The sequence below is a fragment of the Mirounga leonina genome, unplaced genomic scaffold (genome assembly GCF_011800145.1).
Source record: "Mirounga leonina isolate KUSES-001 unplaced genomic scaffold, KU_Mleo_1.0 Mir_127, whole genome shotgun sequence".
Taxonomy (NCBI): domain Eukaryota; kingdom Metazoa; phylum Chordata; class Mammalia; order Carnivora; family Phocidae; genus Mirounga; species Mirounga leonina.
The window spans coordinates 22,225,095-22,230,707 of record NW_023270316.1 but is presented as its reverse complement, the minus strand read 5'-3'; positions in this window follow the sequence as shown (position 1 = coordinate 22,230,707).

Below are 5,613 nucleotides of genomic sequence, written 5' to 3'. Positions count from 1 at the left end.
TCCTCACTGAGCAAGGAGCCTGATGTGGGACTCGATCCCAGGACCCTGGGATCATGACCTGAGCCGAAGGCAGATGCTTAATGACTGAGCCACCCAGGCATCCCTGTTTTGTGTTGTTTTAGAGAGAGAGAGAGCGGGGGGGAGGGGTGCAGAGGGAGAGGGAGAGAGATAATCCCAAGCAGGGGTTCCATGCTGAGCGCAGATCCTGACCCTGGGCTAGATCTCATGGCCCTGATATCATGACCTGAGCTGAAATCAAGAGTCCAACAATTAACCAACTGAGAAACTCAGGCACCTCACACTTCATAGTTTTTTTTTTCTTTCTTTTTAAATTTTTTTGGATTATTTCCTTAAAATGGATTCCTAAAAGTAAGATTATTTGTCCGAACAGTGTAAATATTGTGTGTCTTTTAAAAAATTTCAACCTAAACATTTATATTTATTCCTCAGTATTGAATCATCCTTCCACTTAGTAGTCCTTTTGCAGTGTCCAATGGGTTAAATAAGCATATTATTTAAACCAAATTGTTTGCAACAATAATATTTTATATGCTAGGATAATTAAGTATTTTCAGATATATATTTTTTGGTATATAGCTTTTAGTGTAATAATTTTTATAAAATATAAGAAATGCCACCTAGGACAAATTAATAGGATTTATATTCTAGCCTTCCATGAATGACTACATCTTCGTAGAATGAAAATACACTTTGTCAAGGTTCATGTCAAAAATTGTAATTCATATTATAAGTCTATGTGGAAAAAAAAAACCTGTTTTTTTGTAACAAATACTTATAAATTCATGTTATTTTGTTTTATTTTTTATTCCAGAAATGTATCTGAATTTATTTTTTAAGAAGTTCAACATAAAATTATATATTTTGTTCATTTGCCCCTATGTTCTGAAGTTGTTGACTTTAAAATTTATTTTCTTAAATAGTTAATTTTAAGAAGATACATTTAAAAAGATGTAATAAAATATTGCACATTGTCCTTTTCTACTTACTGTATCAGGGGTAGAATATTTTTATTGTGATTTTCTTAGATTTTTCTCACAAAATAAACAAAATGTGATTTGAAACTAACTGTCATGAACATGAAAAGCTAGTAATAAGCCATTTAAAATTATTGGGACCTCTTTGAGTAAGAACAAATATTTTTACTATGAACATCTATTTTTTTTGGAGCCAATCAGTTGATTGTAAATTTTTCATGTATAATTTTGTTATTTTAAATTTTACTTAGATGCATATTTATGATATTTAATTTGAAGTATTATCATAAGAATACTCTGACTTTTTATCATATCTAGGAGATGTCTTTTTTTTTTTTAAAGATTTTATTTATTTATTTGACAGAGAGAGACACAGCGAGAGAGGGAACACAAGCAGGGGGAGTGGGAGAGGGAGAAGCAGGCTCCCCGCCGAGCAGGGAGCCCAATGTGGGACTCGATCCCAGGACCCTGGGATCATGACCTGAGCTGAAGGCAGACGCTTAATGACTGAGCCACCCAGGCGCCCCTAGGAGATGTCTTGACTATGAGGCTGTGTTCCATAATATTTACATATAAAGATAATTTTATTAATAATTATATTTTAGCTTATATCTCATTAAGTATTTATATGGTTTATTTTTTCATTGAAAGGCAGTTTTGAGTATAAATGACAGAAAGATGTATTAAGACGAACACAATGCAATACATCTATTTTAAAGAAAGAATAATCAATTATTTTTCTTATATTTTTCACTAGATATATCTGTTTCGTATCTGTGTAGGTTAATATATGTGGGTCCACTACCAAGAATGCAATAGATGTATATATCTTCATACGATTCCCAGTTCTCTAATATTAATATCTAGGTCAGTGCCTACTGTGTATGATAACAAATACCATTGCACTGCATATCCGTTTCCTTGTAGGGGTGACAGGGTGGCTCAGTCCGTTAAGCGTCTGCCTTCTGCTCAGGTTGTGATCTCTGGGTCGTGGGATGAGCCCCCCTGGGGGGCGCCTATTTCTCCCACTTGCTCGGGCCCTCCCCTCTGCTTGTTCTCTCTTTCAAGTAAAAAATAAATAAAATCTTTTTAAACATTTTTTAAAAATGTCTCCTTGCAAATGGGTGCCTTTGTTTCTCATAAGAATGAATAGCAGGAAAATTGATTCTTGGATCTCAGTGGATAAATATAGGCCATCGACTATGTATTTATAGACTTATACATTATATGGTCTCCTGAAGCAGTTATCCCAAATTTTCACTGATATTCGGTATTATTCAACTTTTTGACCTTTTCAAATATCAAAGGGCCAAAGTCTGTATCTTTTAAAAATTCAGTCCATACAAACTCATAAGGTTATGATCTCTTTATCAATTACCTTCATAGTATGGAACTCTATGAACAGCTAATTCACATTTACTGCTCATTTTTAATTTTTTTTAAGATTTTATTTATTTATTTGAGAGAGAGAGAGAGCATGAGGCAGAGGAAGCACAAGACAGAGGAGGGTCAGAGGGAGAAGCAGACTCCCCACTGAGCAGGGAGCCGGATGCAGGACTGGATCCTGGGACTCTAAGATCATGACCTGAGCCTGAGGCTGACTCTTACCAACTGAGCCACCCAGGTGCCCTCATTTTTTATTCTAATTCCTTATATTATTTAATTTTCAGGAATTTATCAGATAGTGTAGACGGCAATATTTTATCAATTATATTTTTTTGTAAAAATTACTCTGTCTACTCTGCTAAGGAGCAGAAACAAAAAAGGTGGGATTGGTATACTCAAATGTTTAAAACATTGACACCAATTTCAAACACCGTATTCATACTGCCTCAGTGAGTCCTTACATAAATAAAAGGCACACAATATCCAATTATCTGTTTTCCATTCAAAGGGAACATTTTTTCCTCCTCCTTCCACTGTCTCCCAACCAAAATCCTCTTGTGATTTTATTTTACATGAATATATTATATAATATTGCTCAGGAATCATTAATCTATTTGAATAACTTTACAAGGCCTATGTGCTCAATTAAATAAAATTGTGTCAGTATGTATATAATACATAAGAATATAAACAACATATGTATTATTTAGAATACACACACACACAGAATTTATCCTTATGGCCATCTATATTCTTGAGATTTCTTATTTCTTTTTCAGACAACCTAGTAGACACACTGTTAACAATCTGGGAAAGTTTTAGTAAAATTTCTTAATCATGATTTCTTAATCATACATTATTGAGGTAAAGAGTAACTTTTTAACACAAGTGACAGAATCTGCAGAGGCAATATGTAAATAGTCTGAAAATTAAAATTTTAATACCTATTATGCTTCCAAATTAAAACAAAAATTTCACATAAATTAAGCTAAAGTGATCTTTTAAAAATAATTTTACATAAACCTATCCTGTAAGCTAAACAATGAGGTTGAAATGCATTTAATACACCTAACCTACTGAACATCATAGTTTACCTAAGCCTACCTTAATAAGATCAGAACATTTACATTACCCTACGGTTGGGCAAAATCATCTAGCGCAAAGCCTATTTCATAATAAAGTTCTGAATATCTCATAAATTTATTGAATATTGTACTGAAAGTGAAAAACAGAATGGCCACATGGGGACAAAATGGTTTAACTCTACAGGTTGTTTACCCTGGTGATTCTATGGTTGACTTGGAGCTGCAGCTGGCTGCCCACTGCCCAACATCATGAGAGAGTATTGTTATTATTATTATTATTATTATTATTTTTTTTTTTTATTTTTAAGATTTTATTTATTTATTTGACAGAGAGATACACAGCGAGAGAGGGAACACAAGCAGGGGGAGTGGGAGAGGGAGAAGTAGGCTTCCCGCCGAGCAGGGAGCCCGATGTGGGGCTCGATCCCAGGACCCTGGGATCATGACCTGAGCGGAAGGCAGACGCTTAACGACTGAGCCACCCAGGCACCCCTGTTATTATAATGTTAATGATAGTTAAAATACTAATTTTTAAATGAGAATTCAGTCATAAAATATTTTTAATTTACTTACAATTTTTTTTTTTTTTTTGCACAGTGTAATTGTTCCTTTGGCAATGTATATCAAAAACTTTAAATATATTTCTATCCCTATATTCTATTCTATTCTACTATCCGTTTGTCCCTCTATCCCTTCTATTCTATCCCTCCCTTGGAAGTGGGAGACTGGTTAATTAAATTATAGTAATATTAAATATCAAGTTGTTAATGGCACTGAAAAGTTATAATATATTTTAATTGGTAAAAGAAGTTTACATAAAATTCAAACATTTCCTTTAGATTATAAAATAGCTTTATTTCTTTGTTTCTTTTTTTAATTTTTTTAAAAAATATTACTATGTTATGTTAATCACCATACATTACATCATTAGTTTTTGATGTAGTGTTCCATGATTCATTGTTTGCGCATAACACCCAGTGCTCCATTCACTACGTGCCCTCCTTAATACCCATCACCAGGCTAACCCACCCCCCACCCCTCCCCTGTAGAACCCTCAGTTTGTTTCTCAGAGTCCATAGTCTCTCATGGTTCGTCTCCCCCTCCGATTCCCACCCCCTTCATTTTTCCCTTCCTGCTATCTTCTTCTTCTTCTTTTTTTTTTTTAACATATAATGTATTAAAATACCTTTATTTCTGTTTTCCCTCTCAGTGGCCTGTGATCCTCAGCTGATCATGCTGCATCTTTTCTCAATGATCTCATCTCACATACCTCTCAGGAAACAGTTCAGTTAAAGATTAGGTGAGTGTTGATTAAGGAGGCAGCTAAGGAAACATTTGCCATTAGCTGAATGGTTCTAGAGAGTCCTTTGTGGTTCAGGCTTTGTTGGGGGTGATACTCTCCTGCTGGCCCTTACAAAATAAAAGGATACTTTGTTTATTGGCAAAGACAAACTAGCAAAATACTGTCAGTATTGAGAATTGCAGTTTAGAATAATGACCCCAGCATGTATAAGGTGGCCGTCATGTAGTATTAAAAGCAACAGTCAACATTTTGTGAATTTTTTATAAACATAAAGATAGAAACAAAAAGCAATATAAATTGTGCAATGGTAGTTTATAACATATTCAGATTCTATGTTGCTCTAATAGGTGTGGAAAATTAATGGAAGACCTTTCTGACAATACAGTGCCACTTAAAAACTTTAGTTCATTATATCTATAAAATCAATAGTTTTTGTTATGAATATGTTTACCTCTTACTTTTATAGTATGTAAAACTCTTCTTGGTCCAGAGGAAAGCTCACTGAAAAATGACCCAACTAAGCTAGCAAAGATTCCAAATACATATTTTATACATTATTCTTACAATAGTCTATAAATAGAATATAAATTGCTATCATAATTCATTGCATATTATTAAATACATAGTGTATTTTAACTTTATAAATGCTATATTATTTATTGATTCCTTTTATGTAGTATGCCACATATATATATATTTTTCCTTTTATAAAAGTGTGGCTTGAACTCACCACCCTGAGATCAAGACCTGAGCAGAGATCAAGAGTCAGACTCTTAACCAACTGAGCCACCCAGGTACCTCTATTATTTCTTTATATATAATAGGAAAAATCATTGAAAATGAT